This window comes from Phocoena phocoena, chromosome 6, assembly GCF_963924675.1.
Source record: "Phocoena phocoena chromosome 6, mPhoPho1.1, whole genome shotgun sequence".
NCBI lineage: Eukaryota > Metazoa > Chordata > Mammalia > Artiodactyla > Phocoenidae > Phocoena > Phocoena phocoena.
This window is the reverse complement of record NC_089224.1, coordinates 76,950,433-76,962,329: the sequence shown is the minus strand read 5'-3', so window position 1 is coordinate 76,962,329 and position 11,897 is coordinate 76,950,433. Positions and strand designations below refer to the sequence as shown.

At 34.4% G+C, this 11,897-nt stretch overlaps 1 pseudogene; it reads left to right on the top strand.

The window, feature by feature from the left end:
* Nucleotides 1-11,081: 11,081 nt before the first annotated feature.
* Nucleotides 11,082-11,156, top strand: LOC136125215 (U4 spliceosomal RNA; annotated as a pseudogene).
* The last annotated feature ends 741 nt before the right edge of the window (nucleotides 11,157-11,897 follow it).

Sequence of the window (11,897 nt, the reverse complement as noted above, 5' to 3'; positions counted from 1 at the left end):
GTATTTAGAAGCCCACTTTAAATTGCCTGGGAAAGTACTGCCTCACAAAGAAGCCCTCCCGGGATTTCCCTGGTGGCACAGTGGTTAAGAATCCACCTGTCAATGCAGGGGACACAGGTTCGAGACCTGGTCTGGGAAGAACCCACATGCCATAGAGCAACTAAGCCTGTGTACCACAACTACTGAGTCTGCACTGTAGAGCCCACGAGACACAACTACTGAGCCCACGTGCCACAACCACTGAAACCCGCACACCTAGAGCCCGTGCTCCGCAACAAGAGAAGCCACCACAATGAGAAGCCCGTGCACCACAACAAAGAGTAGCCCCTGCTCGCTGCAATTAGAGAGAGCCAGCGTGCAGCAATGAAGACCCAATGCAGCCAAAAATAAATAAATAAATAAATAAAATTTATTTTTAAAAAATACAGTTTAAGAAGCCCTCCCAATAACCTTCGTTCTCTTAAAATCTTTGCTTGTAATTTTCTCATGTCATTTGTTACTCTCCATCAGGGGCTTCAGCTATTCATAGTATTCAATTAATATTCATATAAGACAGAAAGCTCTTTGAAATTCAGGATATTTATGAGCAAAAGATAAGTTCTCCATAGCCATCCCAGAGTAAACTTCAGCTACATTTATTTGGCCTTTGAGCTCTTCTACTTTTTGCATTATATATATATATATATATATATATATATATATATATACACACACACACACACATATATATATACATGTATATATATGTATATATAGCGCTTCATATTTTAAAACATTTTCAATGTAATTTCTCATTTAGTCCTCAGAAGAATTCTGAAAGATAATTATTTTTATTAGTTCCATTTTACAGATGAAGGAAATTAGAGTTAAGGAGCCTGATGAATGTCATACAATGATAACTAGTTGATCCAGTTTGCAAACCCCACTCACTACTTTCTGCTGATGGGGTCGTCAATAAAAACTGGGGCATTCTATGGGATACCTTACTAAAGTGGTTGGCAAAGCCATGCACTCAGTATTTCTTCTTCATTGTGCTACAGAATTTGACAATGTTATAGTCTTTAGCACCCTGGATTCCCTATTAACAAACCACCTAGTAATATCCTGCACTCTGGCTGGTTGAAATCAGCTCACATTTCTTCAAGTTGACATTTATTTATTTATTTTTTACTCAAAGAAAGGGAGGTTTATTATTAGGATGCAAAGATAGCTCATGGAAACTAGGACCAGGAAACAGAACCAGGCCCCGAGAAGGAACTTCCAGATTAGGGACAATTATGAACCATCTCTCGGGATCTGGAGCTCTCAGTTCAAATTCTCAAAAGTGAAGATCTGACTAAGTTGACATTTAATATCTACGTAATTCTAGTGAGTTGTCTAGTCTATTGATGAATCCATCTCAAAGTCACAGGATGCTGAAAACTAACAAAGAAGAGACAGAGGCAATCTCCAAAAACAAACATCTCTATTTCATGGGCAAAGGTCATACAGACAGGCTGACAATTCCTTGATAATATCCCATCTGATAATGATGGGAAGAGACAAAGTAGGAAGACATGGCAAAACACTATAATGACAGAACAGATTTTTCCTCTAATTTATGAAAACCTATTCAAAATGTGTCATTCTGAGGATCTTGAAAACACATATGGCCTCATTTCTATGAGTCCAGCCTGGAATCATGGAATCCACAAATCAACTCTGCAATTCTTAACCCAGATAGGCCTTTATCTTCTTATAAACTGCTCTAAGATTCTAAAGGAACACAAGTTCCCATAAATAGGGTCTTGGCAAGAACAATGCCTCTCATTTAAGAAATTCTGTTCTACTCAGCTATACTTTAAGTTTCCTGTGGTTGGGGACTAGTTTGTAAATCTTCTAATATCTCTCCTTAGCATCTCACTGCCTTGTACAGACAATGCCTAGTGAATGTTCCTTGCCTTGAATTAGATTAATTCAAACAGAAAAGTTGACAAAGAAGACAATTCTACATTCAGCATAGATATGACAACGTACTTATCAAGAAGTTAGGTCTAAACAGTGCTCTGTATTAGAGAGGGAAGATTTGATTCTTGTTCTGATCCCTTCACCTATTCCTGTGTATTTGCAGGTAGCAGATTAACAGAAATCCCTTCCACATATGAGAAAATTGATATACATGATTTAATTTCTAAAAATTTCATACAGAAAAATATTTAACAGCTTATCAGAATATTAGTTATCCTACACATGGTACATTTATACTACTTGCTTAATTTGTGACAAATAATTTTTAAATAAGAATTATTCATACATACTTAAAAAAAAGAAATGTTATGTTTTCCTTCTGGGATTTTTTAAAATTATTTAATTTACTAAACAATAAAATGTCCTAATGGTTTAAGCCAAACACTCTTCTTTGGCTCCCAAATGTTTTCAGAAATAACTTTTTCCTTGTTAATTTCTAAATCTTGGCTGCATTTCCCACTAATTTCAAACATATGTCATATACGAAATATGTTATTTTTCCAAGCCTAATTTTGGCAGGAGGGGATTTTTGGAACTGGCGTAGAAAGATTCGGGGACAAACAAACAGGACAGCTTGAAGCTGCCACAACTCCATAACGACTTTATCTTTTTCATCTATCTCCAGATCCACAAGGCAAGGGCAATTATGAGGGATGAGTGGGCTCTGATAAAATTTCAACATGAGGTAAAACATACCTTGAAGCTTTATATCTTACCCTATAACTTGCTTTCCAAAAAGAATCACTCACTCATAGTAATAACTTTTGTAGGATATAAGATGTGAAGTGAACCTAAGACCCTGAAATCCTGATATTATCACTCTGGTTCCCTGAGACTTACAGTCAAAAGGAATAAACAGGTAAAGCAATGTAAAAAGTTCTTCTTAACCTTCAAAAGATTCACTAAACTGATATCATTTGGAAAGCAACAGACATTTCCTATTGCATAAAATCTATTTACTCTAAAACTGATTTTGTGAGGAACTACTAAGTACTCAATAGATAAAAAGAATGTGAATTCATCAGAACTATCTACATCAGTACTTGAGGACTAAGACATACCCTAAGGCACACATGTTTTTTCCCTTATAAACACTGATTCTTCCGTACACGAGGTAAGTAGGAAGAAAGCTAGTGTAATAAAAAGAAACCTTGTCCGGAGGGTCCTAGTCCCAATTCCACCCTGTTCTAAAAGAGCTGATTGAGTGCAATGGCCATAATTATTCACCCCTCCCTATATCTACAACATTTTAAATGTTACTTTGTATTTCATCAATAGATAGAGTCTATTTTGTCAACCCTTGTGACTTGCTTAGCTAATAAAATGCAAGAGACATTTTTGCTAGTTCCAAACCAAGGCCTCCAGAGATATGGTACACTTTCTGTGCTCTGCTACCCCACACCCGTTTCATCACAAGAACATGCCTGAGCTAGTCTGCTGGAGGATGAGACACATGGAACAGAGGTAAACCAGTGCAGTGACCCAGGTGAGGCTCTAGACACATGAGCAAGCAGAGCGAAGATTAGCAAAGTCAAATAGCCAATTCACAGCTGACCATAGACATGTGAGTGAGCCTCACCAGGCCCAGTTCAAATCAGCAGAAACCACCGGCTGAGTTACAGACAGCTATTCTAAGCTTCTGGTTGCCGTTCTAAGATTCTAAATTTGAATTTTTTTAAATGTAGCAATATCTAACTGGTACCTCTAGCCTACTCAAGGCACCCCCTTGCTAAACTGACAGAATAGTGCAGGTAATTAGTAGCAAGTATCTTTGAGAAATCTATCTATGTAAATTACTACTAATAAATCTAAGTTTTAGGGAAGTGTTAAAATAAAAGTCTACAAATGGTTTGTTGCTTATAAAGACCTGCATGTTCTCTATCAGAATTAAGTATTAAATTTAGGACCAAATGTGAAAACTGGCTCAGTTACAGATCAGCACATGGCACGTATTCAAATACCAAGAGGAGGGTGATTCAAAGATTTGAAAAGGTTTAAAAATTCAAACAATAAAATTATTTTTGTATGTCATTGATTTTTAAATAAAGAGATTATTTTAGCAACTTAATTGTTCAATTCAATTTTTAAAAACTTGCTTTCACTTAGACTTATTGTACTTTTAAATTTCCCTTAAGACTTAGTCTGGGAGATTTTAGTTTTAAATGGCATCTAGCTGGCTGCTGCTCCCTTCTCCAAAAATATCTAAAAGGACCCAGAAAAAAAAGATTAAAAACAGCAACACTAAAAACTGACTAACTATTGTCTAAATTTGGAGGGAATTTCCTTTAACTATTAAACCAATGGAGCTTAAATGAGCAAAGCAGGCAATGAATGATCCATGCATCACTCTGAAAACAAGGATGGCCCACCTAAAGGGTGAAGAATTTTCTTTCTTACCCACTCTCTGACCCTCTGGCTTGGAGAGGCATGCTTATATCCAATCAGAAAAAAATGATTAACTACATCTCAACTGAGTGAAAAAAGGTATGATAAAACCTGTTTCCACTTTCCCTCCTCAGACTCCCCAACATCTTTTTATATCCTGCAACATCCAAAAAATATGAAGACAGAGAAGGCAAAGACCACATGAGGATCAGAAGTCACACATTATATCTAGGTGGTGTGACCCACCTAGTTTTATCTAGTAGGAAGAAGAGACTAGAAGAACTACTTCTAGTACTACTACTTTTAAAAGTTTAATTTAGGAGACTAATATATACTTTATTAACTCAGATTGCCAGAGAATCAGACTTGGGGCTAAGAGGTGATACTATCATGATTTAGTTAGAACCAATTTGGTAAATGCCTACCATCTAGACACTAGAATTTACACCAGAAACTAAGTATATCTAGCCACCATATAGTTAAATATGAGTCAGTCAACTCCCAAGTCAACAATAAGAAAATCTATCTTTACATATACTGCGTTAACAGATACTAGATTAGATATTATATTTCAAGAAGAAATTTTTTAAAAGAAAATAATTATTGAAATAAAGCCAGTAGACTTCAACTTCAGGGAATGTGGAGTAGACGTACTTTTCCTTATTTCTCCTGCTAATAGGTACAAGTAAAATATACAGGATACATTTTATATAAAACCACTCTGAAAGAGAAGAGAAAACAAGACAGACCAGCTAGGGACCTCAGGATTGAAGGAAAGACCTGATGGTGAGTGAGCTTCCTTGGTTTTCCTATTGCCTCATATATCCCAAATCTGGAGCTGAAGAATCTGAAAGCCAGAAAATGCCAAAAGAAATCCATACCAAGACAAAACATAGTTAAACTTCTGAAAACTAAAGACAAAACAAAAATCTTCAAAGCAGCTGGGAAATGATACAGCTATAAGAGGGAAACAATTCAAATGACAGTGGATTTCTTATCAGAAATCATGGTGACCACAAGGAAGTGGCACATTTTTTCAAGAACCAAAATAACATAGTTTTGAAATCAGAATCCTATATTCAGTGAAAATATCTTTCAGGAATGAAGGGAAAATCAATATATTCTCAAAGGAAAGAAAACTAAAAGAATTTGTTGCCAGCAGATACACCCTTTAAAAATAGCTAAAAGACATTATCTAAATGAAATCAAATGATTAAAGTAGGAATCATGAAACATCAGGAATGTCTTCTTGAAAGAAGACAGTAAGTAAAAATATTGATAAATAGAATTGACTTTCCTTCTCCTCTTGAGTCTCCTAAAGTATGTTTGATGGTTGAAACAAAACTGTAACACTATCTGATGTGGTTTTAAATGTATGTCTCAGAAATATTTAGGCCAACTTTATTATAAATGGTGAAGGGCAAAAGGAGGTAAAGGAAGATAAGGTTTCTACACTTCATGAAAATTGGTTGAATAACCACATCACTAGAATGATAATTATGTCTAGGTAATGTAATAGCTAGAACAGCCATTCAAAAGCTATGTAAAAAGATATAGTCAAAACCACTATAAATATCATGTTCACAGCATCAAAAAACAAAACAAAAACACCATATATAAAACAAAATTAGATTCTCAAAATATTTTAAGTAACCTACAGGAAGACAGGAAAAAGAAAAAGGAGGGGGAAAAAATAAAAAAAAGTAAAATAGCAGACTTAAGTCCTAATATATTAAAATTATATTAATGTGAATGGTCTAAATACATTAATTAAAAGACAGAGACTAGGATGGTAGATTAAGAAACAAGACCCAACTATATGCTATCTACAAGAAATTCACTTCAAATATAACAATATAGGCAGGTTGAAAGTGAAACGATGGAAAAAGATGTAACAGGCAAATATTAATCTAAAGAAAACAGAGGTGGCTACATTAATATCAGATAAAATAAACTTCAGAGCAAAGTAAATTACCAGAAACAGGGAGGAACATTATATGTTATAAGGATCAATCCACCAAGATTAGCAATCTTAAATGTGTATATACCAAACAACAGAGCTGCAATACATGTAAAGCAAAAATTGTTAGAACTGAAAAAGAAATAGAAAAATGTACAATTATAGTTGAAGACTTCAACAATCCTCTCTCAATAATTGATAGAACAACTAGACAGAAAAGCAGCAAGGATACAAAAGAACTCACCAACACCATCAACCGATAGGACCTGATCAACATTTATAGAACATTCCACCCAACCAGAGCAAAATATCCATTCTTTTCAAGTACCCACAGAAAATATACCAAGATAAACTATGTCCAGGAGCATAAAATAAACTGCAACAAATTTAAGATAATTGAAATCATACAGAGTGTGTTCTCTGACCACAACAGAATCAAACTAGAAATCAATAAAAGATAACAGGAAAATCTCCAAACACTTGGAATCTAAATAACACTTCTGAATAAACTGTGGATTAAAAGGAAGTCTCAAAGGGAATGATAAAAAATAAACTGAATAAAAGAAAATTAAAATGTCTGAAAATTTATGAGACAAAATTAAAGCATTGCTGTGAGGGAAAATGATAGTACTAAATGCACGCATCAGAAAAGAGAAAAAGTCCAAATCAATTATCTAAGTTCCCAACCCAAGAACCTAGAAAAAGAAGAGCAAAAGAAACCAAAGCAACCATAGGAAGAAAACAATAAAAATAAGAGCAAAAAATCAATGAAACAGAAAACAGAAAAAAAAATAGAGAAAATCAGTGAAACGAAGAGCTGGTCCTTTGAAAAGATCAATAACATTGCCAATGTACTAACAGGAATGATAAAGAAAAGAAAGAAAGATGACACAAATTTTAATATCATTAACGAAACAGAGGACATAAGTACAGATCCTATAGATATCAAACAGATAATAAGGAAATACTATAAATAACTCTACACACATAAATATGACAATTTAGATGAAATGGACCAGTTCCTCAAAAAATCACAAATTATTACAACTTATTCACTATGAAATATTAGATGAATAACCCTATAACTAATAAGGAACTTGCATTATAATTTTTTAATTTCCATAAAAGAAATCTCCAGGCCCAGACGATTGTTCTGGAGAACTCAATAAAACATGTAAAGAAGAATTAATACCAATTCTACACAAGCTTTTATAGAAAACAGCAGAGGAGAGAGCACTTCTCAGTTCACTTTATGAAGCTAGTATTACTCTGATACAAAACCAAACAGACCAAGCACACAAAGAAGAAGACTACAGACCAATACCCCTCATGAGTATAGGAGCAAAAATCCTTAACAAAATATTAACAAATAGAATTCAGCAGTTAAGAAAAAAAAAAAGAATTGTACTTCATGACTAAGTGGAAATTATTCCAAGAGCGAAAGCCTGGCTCAATATTTTAAAAATCTATAACAGGCTAATAAAAATCACAGTATCAGATTAGTCAATGCAGAAAAACATTTGACAAAATTCACATCCATTCATGTTTTCAAAAAAAACTCTCAGAAAAACAGACAAAGGAGGGAACTTCCTTAACTTGATAAAGAACATCTACCAAAAACTACTAACATAATACTTATGGTGAAAGACTAAGATCAGGAGCAAAGGATATCCACGTACCTCACTCTTACTCAATATAGTAAAGGAAACTCCAACCAGTGCAGGAAGCAAAAACAGTGAAGAGAGATCAGAAAGAGAGAAAGAAATTATCTATATTTGCAGATGATATGATTGTGTACACAGAAAATCCCAATGAACCAAAAGAAAACTCCTAGAATGAATAAATGAGCTCAGCAAGGTCACAGGATTCAAAATAAACATTTTTTGGTATTTTTAAATAAGAGCAGTGAGTATGTGAATCCCAAAATTAAAAGCAGAATTCTACTTACAATTTCTCAAGAAAAAATACAGGACTTGCATGCTGAAAACTAAAAAACACTGATAAGAGAATTCAAAGAATATCTGAATAAATGAAAAGATGTAACACGTTCATGGACTGGAAGCTCACTGTAGTAAAGATGTTATTTCTCTCTGACTTGATGCACTAGCGTAACACAATTCCTATCAAAATCCCAGCAAGATTTCTTACAGACAATACTATTCTAAAATATATATGGAAAGGTAAACGAACTAGAATAGGTAAAACAACTTTGAAAAAGAAGAAAAAAGTGGTAGGGATCAGTCTACCTGATTGCAAATTTTGTTACACACTTTTACAATTAACCCTTAAACAATGTGGGCATTAAGGGTGTCGATCCCCATACAGTTGAAAGTCTGCATATAATCTGCAGTTAGCCCTCTGTATCTTTGGTTCTTCATTCTCAGATCTGCAGATCACGTAGTATTGTAGTACATATTTATTGAAAAAATCCATGTATAAGTGGACCAGTGCAATTCAAACTTGTGTTGTTCAAAGATCAACTGTATATATGTATGTATACATATGTGTGTATGTATATACATATATGTGTGTGTGTGTGTATATATATATATATATATATATATATATGACCATATACAACATTCAAGACTGTGTGTGGCATTGATGGAGGAAGAAACACATAGATCAATGATGCAGAATAGAGAACCCAGAAATAAACTCACATGTATATGTCCAATTGATTTTGACAAAGTATAAGAACAATTCAGTGGAGTAAAAACAGATTTTCAACAACAAATGGTGCTGGAACAAGTGGACACTCATGAGTAAAAAAACATAAACAGAACAAACAAACCAAAAAAGCAGAACCTTAACGTAAGTCTCATACCTTATATAAAACTTACTCAAAATGGATCACAGACTTAAATGTAAAATATACAACTATAGGGACTTCCCTGGTGGTCCAGTGGGTAAGACTCCGTGCTTCCAATGCAGGGAGCCTGGGTTTGATCCCTGGTCGGGGAACTAGATCCCACATGCATGCCACAACTAAGAATCCACATGCTGCAACTAAGAAGGCTGCATGCCACCACTAACAAGCCCACATGTTGGGACTTCCCTGTGGCGTAGTGGTTAAGAATCTGCCTGCCAATGCAGGCAGGGGACACGGGTTCGAGCCCTGGTCTGGGAACTAAGCCCATGCGCCACAACTACTGAGCCTGCGCTATAGAGCCCATGAGCCACAACAACTGAAGCTCACGTGCCTAGAGCCCATGCTCCACAAGAGAAGCCACCGCAATGAGAAGCCCGCAGGCCACAATGAAGAGTAGTCCCTGCTTGCCGCAACTAGAGAAAGCCCATGCGCAGCAACAAAGACCCAATGCAGCCAAAAATAAAAATAAATTTATAAAAAAAAGAAGCCCACATGCCACAACTAAGACCCAGTGCAACCTAAATAAATAAATAATAGATAGATAGATAGATAAGTATATAAAATATTTAAATATATATATAAAACTTTTAGGAATAAAAGTAGGAGAAAGTCTTTGGAATCTAAAGATAGGCAAAGAGTTCACACATTTGACACGAAGGGCATGATGCATAACAGAAAAAAAATAAGTTGAACTTCCATCAAAATTAAAAAACTTTTGCTCTGCAAAAGAACCTAATGAGAGGATAAAAAGACAAGATACAGATAGGATGAAAATATCTGCAAACTACATATGTAACATAGAAGTAGTATCTAAAATATATTAAGAACTCAGAAAACTCAACAATAAAACATTAAATAATCCAATTAGAACATGGGCAAAAGACATGAAGAAACTTTTCACAAAAGAGATATACAGATGGCTAATAAGCATATGAAAAGATGTTCAACATTATTAGTCACTCAAAAAATTAAAATCACAATGAGATAACACTATACAACCATCAGAGAAAATAGTGACAACATCAAATGCTGACAAGGATGCAGAGGAGGTGGACTAATGCATTGCTGGTGGAAACGTAAAATGGTACAAACATTTTGAAAAAGAAATAACATGCAACTACCATACAACCTAGCAATTGCATTCCTGGGGATTTATCCCAGAGAAATGAAGATTATGTTCACCCAAAAACCTATACACAAATGCTCATAGCAGCTTTATAGCTCAAAACTGGAAACAACCCAAATGTCTTTCAAAAGGTGAACGGTTAAGCAAACTGTGGTTTATTTACCATGGAATACTACTCAGCAATAAAAAGGATCAAACTATTGATACAACATTTTGGATGAATCTCCATAGACTTAAGATGAATGAAAAAAAAAAAGTCAATCCCAAAAGGTTACATATTATATGACTCCATTTATATAACAGTCTTGAAATGAAAAAATTACAGAAATTATAGTAGTTGCTAAGAGTTAACAGTGCTGAGCGAGATAGAAGTGGGTATGTATATAAAACGGCAACCTGAGACATTCTTGTGGTGATGAAAATGATCTGTATATTGAGTGTATCAATGTCAATATCCTGGTTGTGGTACTGTACTATAGTTTTGCAAGATATTATCACTGGGTCAAACTTGGCAAAGTATATACATGGGAGATCTCTCCATATTATTTCTTACAAACGCAGGTGAATCTACAACTACTGCAAAATTTTAAAGTTTAATTAAAATAAAACAAGATCAAAATTTTGGAAAAAAAAAATCTGTGTTGTTCCAGAATATTTCATAGTAGTGAAGACTTCTATTACTAAATTTAAAAAGAAGAGTTAATAAATAAGGCACGTAATTCAAGCTTTTCAACTTTATGCAGTGGCAGTATTATAGCCAATGAGGTTTATCTGAGGCACAATTATTGATAATTGAGAAGAATTTTGGGGTAATAAAACAATAAAACAAACTTAAGAAACAGGAGACATTAAAAATAAGCATAAAAATAATGAATAAGTAACTATAGGAACTGTTGAATTAACTTTTGTAGATCTAAGGAAAGAAAAATTATAATAAAATGGACAAATTTCAGTAACAAAAGTTACTAAAAATACAAATTTAAAGATTAGAAAGGAGAAAATGGATTTTTTTTAAAAAACAGAGACAATTAAAATAGAAAATACACAAGAAAATACATAAGATTACATTTCAACCAAAATTTGAAAAAGTTGATAAAACACAAATTGCCTGGGAAAATACAAGCAAAATTAACTTAAGAAACAAAATTTTGAAATGCATTTTCAGCTATAAGTGGTGCACAGTAAAAGACTAACCTTGCCCTAAAACCAGTCTTGCCCTTTTTCCCTCAACTCCTTGAAGGTAACCTCTAAACCTCTGGCATATCCTGCCTGATAAGAATGTTTTTGTTTACCTGGGGTCCTTGGGTCATGCCACATAGTCTCTGCTAATAATATGATTTATGGTTGGGGGAGGGTGCTTTGGGCCACATGGCAGCAGATAAGGAGCTCTGGAGGAGCTACAGACTAAGATCAGTCACACAGATGGTCAACCATGTCTACATGACCAAGACCAAATGAAAACTGGACACCAAGGCTTGGGTGAGTTTCCTTGGTTGCAATATTACATGTATATTGCCACATACCATTACTGGGAGAAGTAAGCAATG